This window comes from Oncorhynchus keta, chromosome 26 (assembly GCF_023373465.1).
Source record: "Oncorhynchus keta strain PuntledgeMale-10-30-2019 chromosome 26, Oket_V2, whole genome shotgun sequence".
Classification (NCBI taxonomy): domain Eukaryota; kingdom Metazoa; phylum Chordata; class Actinopteri; order Salmoniformes; family Salmonidae; genus Oncorhynchus; species Oncorhynchus keta.
In genome coordinates, this window is record NC_068446.1 from 30,946,694 (window position 1) to 30,958,876 (window position 12,183).

Here is a 12,183-nt window from a genome sequence, read left to right on the forward strand (position 1 = left end):
TAAATGTAGTCTCTTATGGTCAATTTTCCAATGATATGCCTACAAATACGTCACAATGCTGCAGACACCTTGGGGAAACGACAGAAAGTGTAGGCTCATTCCTTGCACATTCACAGCCATATAAGGAGACATTGGAACACAGCGCATTCAAAATCTGGCTCACTTCCTGTATGAAATTTCATCTTGGTTTCGCCTGTAGCATTAGTTCTGTGGCACTCACAGACAATATCTTTGCAGTTTTGGAAACATCAGAGTGTTTTCTTTCCAAAGCTGTCAATTATATGCATAGTCTAGCATCTTTTCGTGACAAAATATCATCCAAAAATGAAATACTGCCCCCGGAGGTTCAAGAAGTTAAGCCAATTTGGAAGTATGCTTGGGGTCATTGTTCATTTGGAATACCCATTCGCAACCAAGCTTTAACTTTCAGACTGATGTCTTGAGAAGTTGCTTTAATATATCCACATAATTTTCCTTCCTCATGACGCCATGATGCTATTCTGTGAAGTGCACCAGTCCCTCCTGCAGCAAAGCACCCCCACAACATGATGCTGCCACCGCCGGCCTTCACGGTTGGGATGATGTTCTTCGGCTTGCAAGCATTCCCCTTTTTCCTCCAAACATAACAATGGTCATTATGGCCAAACAGTTATATATTTGTTTCATCAGACCAGGGGACATTTTTCCAAACAAGAATGATCGTTGTCCCCATGTGCAGTTGTAAACCGTAGTCTGGCTTTTTTTTAATGGTGGTTTTGGTGCAGTGGCTTCTTCCTTGCTGAGTGGCCTATGGTCCTTCTGTGGCTCAGTTGGTAGACCACCCATACGTAGAATGTATGCACACATGACTGTAAGTCGCTTTGGATAAAAGCGTCAGCTAAATGGCATATATAGTGGCCTTTCAGGTTATGTCGATATAAGACTAATTTTACTGTGGATATAGATAATTTTGTACCTGTTTCGTCCAGTATCTTCACAAGGTCCTTTGCTGTTGTTCTGGGATTGATTTGCACTTTTTGCACCAAAGTACGTTAATCTCTAGGAGACAGAACGTGTCTACTTCCTGAGCGGTATGACGGCTGCGTGGTCCCATAGTGTTTATACTTGCGTACTATTGTTCGTACAGATGTACGTGGTACCTTCAGGCATTTGGAAATTGCTCCCAAGGATGAACTAGACTTGTGGAGGTCTAAAGTTTTTGTCTGAGGTCTTGGCTGATTTCTTTTGATTTTCCCATGATGTCAAGCATAGAGGCACTGAATGTGAAGGTAGGCCCTGAAATATATCCACAGTTACACCTCCAATTGACTCAAATTATGTCAATTAGCCTATCAGAAGCTTCTAAAGCCATGACATTATTTTCTGGAATTTTCCAAGCTGTTCAAATGCACAGTCAACTTAGTGTATGTAAACTTCAGACCCACTGGAATTGGGATACAGTAAAATAACATGTATGTAAACAATTGTTGTGAAAAATGACTTGTGTCATGCACGAAGTAGATGTCCTAACCGACTTGCCAAAACAATAGTTTAACAAGAAATTTGTAGAGTGGTTGAAAAACGAGTTTCAATGATTCCCAACCTAAGTGTATGTAAACTTCCGACTTTAACTTTATATGTTCAAAATGACCTCAACTAACCTGTACCCCGCACATTGAGTCAATACAGGTACCCCATGTATATAGCCTCATTATTGTTATTTTATTGTGTTACTTTTTTAGATTTGAGATATTTTACTTGTTTATTGAAAATATTTTCTTTACTCTATTTTCATTAAACTGCATTTGTAAGTAAGCATTGCACTGGAAGGTCCACCTGTTGTATTCGGCACGTGATGTTGATGTTTAAATGTATTTTTCTTCACCTGGACTCTTTTACTTAATGGCGGTGATTGCAGGGATAAAGGCAACATCATCTCCCCTGCCCCCCTCTTCTTGTACACCACATGTGCTCATTTCTCAGATGGAAAATAAGGAGAGGAGCTGCCAATCACCATGATAAATGAGCTCCAGGTTTGCTCAGATGGTTAGGCTAGGCCTCTCCCCCTCTCCTCCATCTCTCCCTGGGTACTCAGAGATTGCCTACCCTGCCATACAACCCCTGTCCAACTAATTCAAAGCAGTGATGAATTCGAGATTACAACCAATTACTGTGAATGTTTAGAGTTCAGATTGGCTACCACTGAGAGTAACAACATTAATAAACTATATAATCAATTAATGTATGTCTAATAATTCTATTTATTTTTTAGCGTTGTATCGAACACCACCCCCGGTACCCCTCTGTATGATAACACATGTTTACAATCTGGGGAGTGAGATTATGTGCAAAACTTTTCCAGTTCCACCAAATCCTCTTCCAGACTGGGGCAATACATTATAATAGCAGGCTGCTAGGAGCACTGTGTAATTGCCTGGGCTCAAGTGCTCTGGAAAGTCAGGGCAGGGGCCAACGGCATCAAACCCCCACTGATCACTCCTCGCCTCTCTCCTCCAAAGGGAAACGGGGGGAAGAAACACAAATACACATAGACAAACACACAGGGGGAAGTGAAAACTGAAGCAGATGTGATAGAAGAGGATGGAAAAGACTGGCCAAATGGATTCCCTATCCCTCGCTCCACCTGTTAATATTTAAAAACAATGGGAATGAATGAATGGGTGGAGAGACAAAAAAAAAAAAAAAGGAACATGGTGGTGACATAATGGATTTTTTTGTTGGGGGTTGGTGCGATTAAGAGGCCAGAATCTCGCCTGGCCTGGCAGTGAACAGGGCAGGAAACTGTGGCAGAGGCAATTTGAGAGTCTGCAGCTGTGCTTTCAGTTTTCCTCTCTCCAACAGCTCAGCTACGTGTGACACTCCCAACTATTCACCTATGACCTCTCTCCCCACATGCACAAATGTATGTGGACACCCCTTCAATTTAGTAGATTTGGCTATTTCAGCCAAACCCGTTGCTGACAGGTGCATAAAATTGAGCACACCGCCATGCAATCTCCACAGGGAAACATTGGCAGTAGAATGGCTCAGCCGCAAAGTGGTAGGCCACACAAGCTCACAGAACGAGACTGCGAGTGCTGAAGCGCATAGCGCTTAAAAATCATCTGTCCTTGGTTGCAACACTCACTAGCAAGTTCCAAACTGCCTCTGGAAGCAACGTCAGCACAAGACCTGTTCGTCAGGAGCTTCATGAAATGGGTTTCCGTGGCCGAACAGCCACACACAAGACTAAGATCACATGCGCATTGCCAAGCGTCGGCTGGAGTGGTGTAAAGCTTACCGCCATTGGGCTCTGGAGTAGTGGAAACGCCTTCTCTGGAGTGATGAAATCACCCTTCACCATCTGGCAGTCCGACAGACAAATCTGGGTTTGCCAGATACCAAGAGAACGCTACCAAGCCGAATACATAATGCCAACTGTTTTTTGTGGAGGAGGAATAATGGTCTGGGGCTGATTTTCATGGTTTGAGCTAGGCCCCTTAGTTCCATTGAAGCAGAAATCTTTACACCACATGCATACAATGACATTCTAAATGATTATGTGCTTCCAACTGTGTGGCAACAGTTTGAGGAAGGCCCTTTCTTGTTTCTGCATGACCATGTCCCCATGCACAAAGCGTGGTGCATACAGAAATGGTTTGTCGAGATTGGTGTGGAAGAAGTTGACTGGCCTGCACAGAGTCCTGACCTCATCCCCAACACCTTTGGGATGAATTGGAACACCAAATGCGCGCAAAGGCATAAGCGCCCAACATCAGTGCATGACCTCACCAATGCTCTTGTGGCTAAATGGAAACAAGTCTCCACAGCAATGTTCCAACATCTAGTGGAAGGTCTTCCCATAAGTGTGGAGGCAGTTATAGCAGCAAAGGGGGGACCAACTCCATATTAACATATTAATGCCCATGATTTTGGAATGAGATGTTCGACGAGCACGTGTCCAGATACTTTTGCCATGAAAGACAGAGCAAAAGAGAGCTGGACAACAACTTCTGGTCTATGCATTTACTCCATCAGTCACGTGCTATGTAGCTAGAATGCAAACTCTCAAAATCCATCTAGCAATGGGTTTAAGAACTTCTTGAATTTACTTTTTTAAAATTTGTTTTCCAAAGACTTAATTACGCTCTTAAACCCAGTTCATATCTAATAGATAAGATTCAACTGTTTTATGCAGTTTTAGAACAAAGTTACCTTGATCTGAAAAGCCTAGTTTAGAATGTCTCATGTTGACTGCTGGAGTTTCCAAAATTCAACAAGTCAAATCTTAACGAAAGACTTGCGACGAGACGGATCACTTTAGGCAATCAGATAACAGTGATAATAGCACTGACGCTCTATATTCAGCCAAGCAGCTAGTTAGCTGTTTGCTTCAGTAATAGCTTGTCCACCTTGTTGATATTTCTCTGATAAGTCACAGAGTGTGTTGTGTTTCTGGTGCATGTATTTAATGAAACTTGTTTGCTACAATACCTTGCTCAAGTGACAACTTTGTTTGAAAGGTTTACAATGTCATTGTAAAGAGGCACTGTTACCGTTGAACTGCAAATCTGGTCTTATTGATATGAGTACCCGATCTTCAGTCAGCTTGTCTAGTTCTCGTCTTGTCGGCTGTTGCATCTGGCTTAATGAGTACCAGGAACAAAAGCTGAGAAACCATACAGCTGGAATTTGGACAAAAGAAAATGAAGTATTGCATAAACAGAGAGGTGACGGTTGACCAGACCCATCTTCAGCAGCAGAGTCAGATGCTTGATGGGCCATGTAGGACCTCATGCAGGAGCTCATTTCCAAAAGTGCTGCTCTGCCTTTTTGAAGTACTAATCATTTGAATTTGGCCATGTGCGTGTGATACAAAACACAGGAAATGTATGTTCACATCTATTTATCTGCTGTGTTTAAAGTTCCAATTGTGAGCCCTTTGAAATGGGTCTGGCTACACTGTCCTGGAGCTGCATTAATCTCTGCATCTCCCCTCAATTAAAACCCACTGCTCCTCTTAAACTAAGAGAAGCGCCCAGGAATGCTCTGCTCTGGGACGTCTGCCAAGAATCCTAAACACGGCCCCCTTCCTCCCCCCCCATGGAGAGAGGAACATCTCTGTTCACACCGAGCCCAGCCAGAGAGAAAATGTGGCACCGGTCTGAGGGTTGAGCTCGATGTAGCAGCCCTTTGTAGCCAGATCACAACCAGATGGGCCAAGTGTGTCTGAACAGGAATGACAGCATGTAGGCAATTTTCAGCAATTTGTCAGATTTGAGTGTTCACCCCTATATCTCCTGATAGAGAAACACAAACTTCAGAAAACTAAAACAATAATTTAAAACACACAGGCACCCGAGAGACAGTTGTCTCTCCCCCAGGCAAAGCCCTGATGAGGGTTGGAGTAGGTCTAAAACAGGGGCTGGAACCAAAATTATTTTCCAATCATTTCATCCCACTGTTCCGACCAGCAAAATAATGTTCTGAACCAGTTCGACCCCCCCAAAAAAAAGTTACGGTTTATATCGTTCCTTTCTGTTCCTTTTTTAATCTGTGGAATCAGTGTTTTACATTTAGCTCATTATGTTAGTTCACCAATCAGTGTGGATAGAACAGGCAAGCTAGTTATTTACATGTGTGATTTGACAGATAAGTGTACCCTATGGCGCAAGATGCCACTGACATTTTGTGTATGGGGAGAGAGCGAGAGAGGGCTGAGGAGGAGGAGGCTTGAAGGGCTGGGCATCTTGTCATGACATGCATGGAGGAACTTTTAATGTCCTTTGAGCTAGCTAGCTAACAAGCATGAGCTAGCTAGCTAATAAGTTTGTGTGTGCAGAGTGGCACCAGACTTAAAAACATGTCTTACTTTTTTGAAGTTAATAAATCCAACATGAAACATGATAACTTGGCCTTTAGTGTCCTTAACTAGCATTGTAAAAATGTTATCCATTCTTCTCTAGCTAATAAATAATCTCTCTTCCTATCTTCTGAATCAAGTTAGTAACCTCAGTACAGTTTATGCTTCAGAGGGGGAGGGGCAGGTAGCCTAAATACACACACACACAGGCAACGATTTTCAGCTTGCAGGCAGACACTGGAATATGTTTCTGAGTGACAGTCAGGGCTTTGCACAAAACCTTGTTGCCTTTTGTTGTGGGCCTCTAAAAAAGTGCTTGGATCATAAAAGAACGTTACTAACCGGTTCCCATGCTTTTAACATAACGGTTTTCACTTTTGTTCTAGGTTCCATTTCTGTTCCTTGAAAAATGTGTTATTTTCTGGTTTTCAGTTCCAACCCCTGATACAGAGACAGACAAGACAAGGCATGCTGTATTGACGAATAACCACCCGGCTCACGCATCAGCACGACTGTATTTAACCCCCTGTTTTTGGTTTAGGTCTTTTTTAAAGGAGTCAAAAGGCGCTGACAACATTCACATACACTGGTAACACATAGAGGGAAAAACACACAAGCGAAAAGAAATAAGATAAATAAATAAGTAAAGGCAGCCAGTAAATCTCTCCCTGGACGCCTCATAAATGAAAACCCCAACTCTCTGGAAGTCTCTGGAAGTCTCTGGAAGTCTCTGGCCACTAGACCACTTTAGACATGTTCTGTCACCTTCTCTCCATCTCTTTTCCTTCTACATAAATATTTTCAAGAAATATAAAAGAGCTGGACTCTCCTAATAATAATAATAACATTTTCCTCGCCGAAAGAAGGTGGTTGGGTGGGGGTGGGGTGGGTGGCGGTGGGGGCGTGGGAAGAAAGTATCCTTTATTGCCTGTACCTTGTTTAGGCCTCTTTCATAGGAAATTGAGGGCAGTGTCTCCTGTTTATGGCAGCCGTGAAACGTGTCAGCTCTGGGTAGACGTGGGGGGAAACTGAGAAGAAAGTGGGGTAGAGGTGGTAATGCTAAACCCCTCCATACACACATACAGTATATGAGCTACCTATAACACTCTCATAGCTTTGCTGAAAAACATTCCACAACTTTTTGCCCTTCCAACCTGAACTTGCTGTTGCTCTGTTACAGAAAACAACACAAACCTATCAACCACCCCAGCCCCCTTGTATCTGAGAGGATTGAGCCCAGAGAAGGGAGTCTGAATTCCGCCTGTACACCTGAGAGATCCCCTCTTTTTCCTCAGCTCCAGGATGGGAGAGGCCTCTTCTGTTATTTTCTCCCTCTGGCAGTGGTCCCTGGCAGACCACAGACGTGAGCTTTGTGCTTTCTGTTTCTCTGTGGTACTCAAATGCCTGCCAGTGCATGTAAATTGGTAAAGAACAAGCAGAGGTACAATACCAAAAGCCAGACAGTCCAAGCCCCAGCCTAGCCCTGGCACACAAACTTCACAGTTTTGGCTGTAAAATGATCACGTAGTGCAACCAAGAGGGTCAGACAGTTAGGCACTGATTCTGTTATATAAGTACGTAATAGACCACGTAACTGCCATGCTAACCAGCAAACATGTGAAGGACATTGCAGTGTGTACAGAGTCTCACTGTAGTGTCACTTCTGACATCTTTGTTGCTCTGTTACATAATCATGTTAGCAAAATCCTAAATGAGCACGTCCACCTTCTCTTGTGCAACTGTGTCACATAACTGTTCATTAGTGATGACGGCTTGACAGAAGAGTTAGTGTCTTTTAAAAGGACCCTTCGCTAAGCCCCGCCCCAGAATTTTGGTTAACTTGAAACACAATTTTGAAACACATGAAAACCATTGAGGGCATTACAAAAACAGACCGTTTTCATCCAAAGAAGAATTGTTTAAACTGCAAAATAATTGAACAGTGAACCAGGAGTACTTGCTTCAGTGATTCTTGAAATACAGAGCCTGTTGATGAGAGTATTTTTAGAATCAAAATTATACTTTTGATACATTGTTTGATAGCTCAGCTGGGTAGCTTGCTCTCAGTCTTATTGACCACCCGACATTGCTAACGCTAGCTAGCCCGTCAATATAACTTGTTTTTTTCTAAATGTATGTTAGCTAGCTAAGTTAGCCATGTTATGAATAGAACGTATTAATTATTTATTTTCTGTTTTTTTCTTCGCCTCTCCAGGCTTGGGAGAGGCAAAGGTCAAGTCACGCGTCCTCCAAAACATGGCCCGCCAAACAGCACTCCTTTACACCCGCCCGACCAACGTATCGGAGGAAATGCAGTTCAACTGATGACCGAAGTCAGCCAGCAGGCTGCCCAGCCCGCAACAAGGAGTCGCTAGAGCATGATGAGCCAAGTAAAGCCCCCCCAGCCAAACCCTCTGCTATCCCGGACGACGCTGGGCCAATTGTACACCACCCTATGGGACTCCTGGTCATGGCAGTTGTGACACAGCCTGGGATCAAACCCAAGTCTGTAGTGACGCCTCAAGCACTGCAATGCAGTCCCTTAGACCGCTGAGCCACTAGGGAGGCATGAATCCAACTTTCATCTGCTGTCGACATCAGGATACAATTTGAGAGCACTAGTTAGCTCCAAAAGTAGTGAGTAACTTTGGCTGCATGCGGACAGTGCATTCAGAGCTAGCCACACTACAACCTTAATTTTACCAGGTTCCCATGAACCAATTGTAATGACAGTCCACCACAGTACAACAGAAAGTATCCTGATTAGCAAGGGGTAGTCTGTGTTTAAATTTGTGTATTAAAAAGTTTGAAATCACTGTGAAGTGATTTCGCCAGTGGTTAGAAGGGGGAATTGGACTTCCCATGAGAAAGTTATCTGTGGTTGCAACAGTAACCAAGTGGGGTGGGGCTTGCGGAATTTTAAATAACTGTGTTGGTCATGTTTCTTTGGAGAAAGCTCAATTTCTTCAGTAATTCCAGGTTTTAACTTCTTGGTGACAGGGGGCAGTATTTTCAAGTCCGGATGAAATGCATGCAAAAATTCAACTGCCTGATACTTATCCCCAGAAGATAAGATATGCATATTATTAGTATATTTGGATAGAAAACACTCTGAAGTTTCTAAACTGTTTGAATCATGTCTGTGAGTATAACAGAACTTATTTAGCAGGTGAAACCCAGAGGACATACCATTCAGATTTTTGGGGGGATTTTTTGGGGGAGGTCACTCTCTTTTCAATGGTCTTTCATCCTATCGCTTACACTGGATGTCAACAGTCTTTAGAAATTAGTTGAGGTTATTCCTTTGTGTAATGAAGAAGTACGGCCATCTTGAACGAGGGTCACTTGAAGTGTACTGTTAGATAGAGGCGCGTGACCAGAAAGCTAGCTTCAGTTTGTTTTGCTCTTGTATTGAACACAGATAATCCCGTCTTCAGTTTTATCGATTATTTACGCAAAAAAATATCTATAGTTGTATAACAAAAGTAGTTTGAAATGTTTTGGCAAAGTTTACAGGTAACTTTTGAGATATTTGGTAGTCACGTTGCGCGAGTTGGAACCGGTGTTTTTCTGGATCAAACGCGCCAAATATATGGACATTTTGGATATATATTGACGGAATTAATCGAACAAAAGGACCATTTGTGATGTTTATGGGACATATTGGAGTGCCAACAAAAGAAGCTCGTCAAAGGTAAGGCATGAATGATATTTTTATTTCTGCGTTTTGTGTCGCGCCTGCAGGGTTGAAATATGGTCTCTCTCTTTGTTTACGGAGGTGCTATCCTCAGATAATAGCGCCGCTGGAATTTATCTTAATTTATTGTCATTGTTTACCCTAAGTGATATCTTTTCTCTTTCAGCAAATGGCAATTTACTTGATCCAATGGTATTGTTTATATACATATTGCTGTTGGATTTTGAAGGTGCTGTATCAGGACTTTCCCTCAAATTGAAATTATACAAGTGCTTATAAACCAATAATTCCCTAGGGGATTCCACATTGACCGGAGCTGAAAGCTTTCATCTCCCTTGGCCCTGGATTTTATTGCAGTTGAAAGGAGGAGATGGAGTTTCCTCCTAGGAATCTGTGTGGGTGTGAGAATGGGTGCACTTACGTATTACTATTTTGAAAAGTAGGAGAAGAAAACTGTGAGATTAGGGCTGTGAGATTATGGCTGTGTGTCTGTGTGTCTTTTTCTGTATGGAGGACGTTTGTATGTGAACATGCAAGTGTGTGAGTGCGGTGTCTGTGTGAGCACTCATATGTGTACATGTCTATGCCATTGTGCTTCAGATAATCTATGGATTTGTAGTTGTTAGTGACATGCACAGTTTGTGTTGGTATGTGTGTGGACCAGATGTGGGCAAAATGTATTGTTTACGAAAACTGGCACACAGCGAACAGTGCGTACATCACTCTGATAGGCTACAGTGTCTTCAGAAAGTATTCACACCCCTTAACCTTTTCCACATTTAGTTACGTTACAGCCTGAATTTAAAATGGATTACATTTCGATATTGTGTCACTGGCCTACACACAATACCCCATAATGTCAGAGTTGAATTATGTTTTAAGACATTTTTCCTCATTAAAAATGAAAAGCTGAAATGTATTGAGTCGAAAAGTATTCAACCTCTTTGTTATGGCAAGCTTAAATAAATTCAGGAGTAAAAATGTGGTAAACAAGTTACATAATACGTTGCATGGACTCTGCAACTATAGTGTTTAACATTACTTTTGAATGACTACCTCATCTCTTTAGCCCACAAAATAAAAAATAAAAATATTTTTTAAAAATGTATCTGTAAGTACCATCAGTACCACCATAATTTGCAAATAAATTCATTAAAAATCCTACAATGTGATTTTCTGGATTTCTTTTTCTCTAATTTTGTCTGTCATAGTTGAAGTGAACCTATGATGAAAATTACAGGCCTCTCTCATCTTTTTAAGTGGGAGAACGTGCACAATTGGTGGCTGACTAAATACCTTTTTGCCCCACTGTAGGTCCTGGATGTCAGGAAGCTTGCCCCCAGTGATGTACTGGACCGTAAGCACTACCCTCTGTAGTGTCTTATGGTCAGATGCCAAGCAGTTGCCATACCAGGCAGTGATTCAACCGGTCAGCATACTCTCAATGGTGCAGCTGTATAACTTTTTGAGGATCTGGCGACCCATGCCAAATTATTTCTGTCTCTTGAGAGGGAAAGGCGTTGTTGTGCACTCTTCACAACTTTCTTGGTGTCTTTGGACCATGGTAGTTTGTTGGTGTTGTGAAAATCAAGGAACTTGAAACTTCAGCCCTGTCGATGTTAAGGCGGGCCTGTTCAGCCCTCCTTTTCCTGTAGTCCATGACCAGATCCTTTGTCTTGCTCACACTGAGGGAGAGGTTATTGTCCTGGCACCACACTGCCAGGTCTCTGACGTCCTCCCTATAGGCTGTCTCATCATTGTCGGTGATCAGGCCTACTGTTGTGTCGTCAACAATCTTAATGATGGTATTGGAGTTGTGCTTGGCCATGCAGTCGTTGGTGAACAGGGAGTACAGGAGGGGGACTAAGCACGCACCCCTGAGGGGCCTCAGTATTGAGGATCAGCGTGACAGATGTGTTTTTGCCTACCCTTACCACCTGGGGGTGGCACATCAGGAAGTCCAGGATAAAATTGCAGATGGAGGTGTTTAGTCCCAGGGTCCCTAGCTTAGTGATGAGCTTTGTGGGTACTATGGTGTTGAACTCTAAGCTGTAGTCAATGAAAAGCATTCTCACATACAGTAGGTGTTCCTTTTGTCCTGGTGGGAAAGGGCAGTGTAGAGTGTGATTGAGATTGCATCATCTAAGGATCTGTTGGGGCAGATTGCGAATTGGAATGGATCTAGGGTTTCTGGCATGATGGTGTTGATGTGAGCCATGACCAGCCTATCAAATCACTTCATGGCTACTGACGTGAGTGCTATGGGGCGGTATTTAGGCAGATTACCTTCGCTATCTTGGGCACAGGGACTATGGTGGTATGTTTGAAACATGTAGGTATTACAGACTCGTCAGGAAGAGGTTGAAAATGTCAATGAAGACATTTGCCAGTTGGTCCACGCATACTCTGAAATCACATCCTGGTAATCCGTCTGACCCCGTGGCTTTGTGAAAGTTGACCTGTTAAAAGGTCTTGCTCACATCGGCTACGGAGAGCTTGATCACACAGTCGTCCGGGAATAGCTTGTGCTCTCATGCATGCTTCAGTATTGCTTGCCTCAAAGCGAACATAAAAGGCATTTAGCTCGACTGGTAGGCTCACGTCACTGGGTAGCTTGCGGATGGGTTTCCCTTTGTAGTCCGTA

At 42.9% G+C, this 12,183-nt stretch overlaps 1 long non-coding RNA gene across 1 annotated transcript in view; it reads left to right on the forward strand.

The window, feature by feature from the left end:
- The window catches only part of LOC118359245 (uncharacterized), a 47,477-nt gene extending 36,803 nt beyond the window's left edge, over positions 1 to 10,674 (forward strand). The window contains exons 2-3 of the long non-coding RNA XR_004820627.2: positions 7,023 to 7,205; positions 8,058 to 10,674. This is a non-coding gene — a long non-coding RNA (uncharacterized LOC118359245). The remainder of the gene's footprint in view (positions 1 to 7,022; positions 7,206 to 8,057) is intronic.
- Positions 10,675 to 12,183: the final 1,509 nt, after the last annotated feature.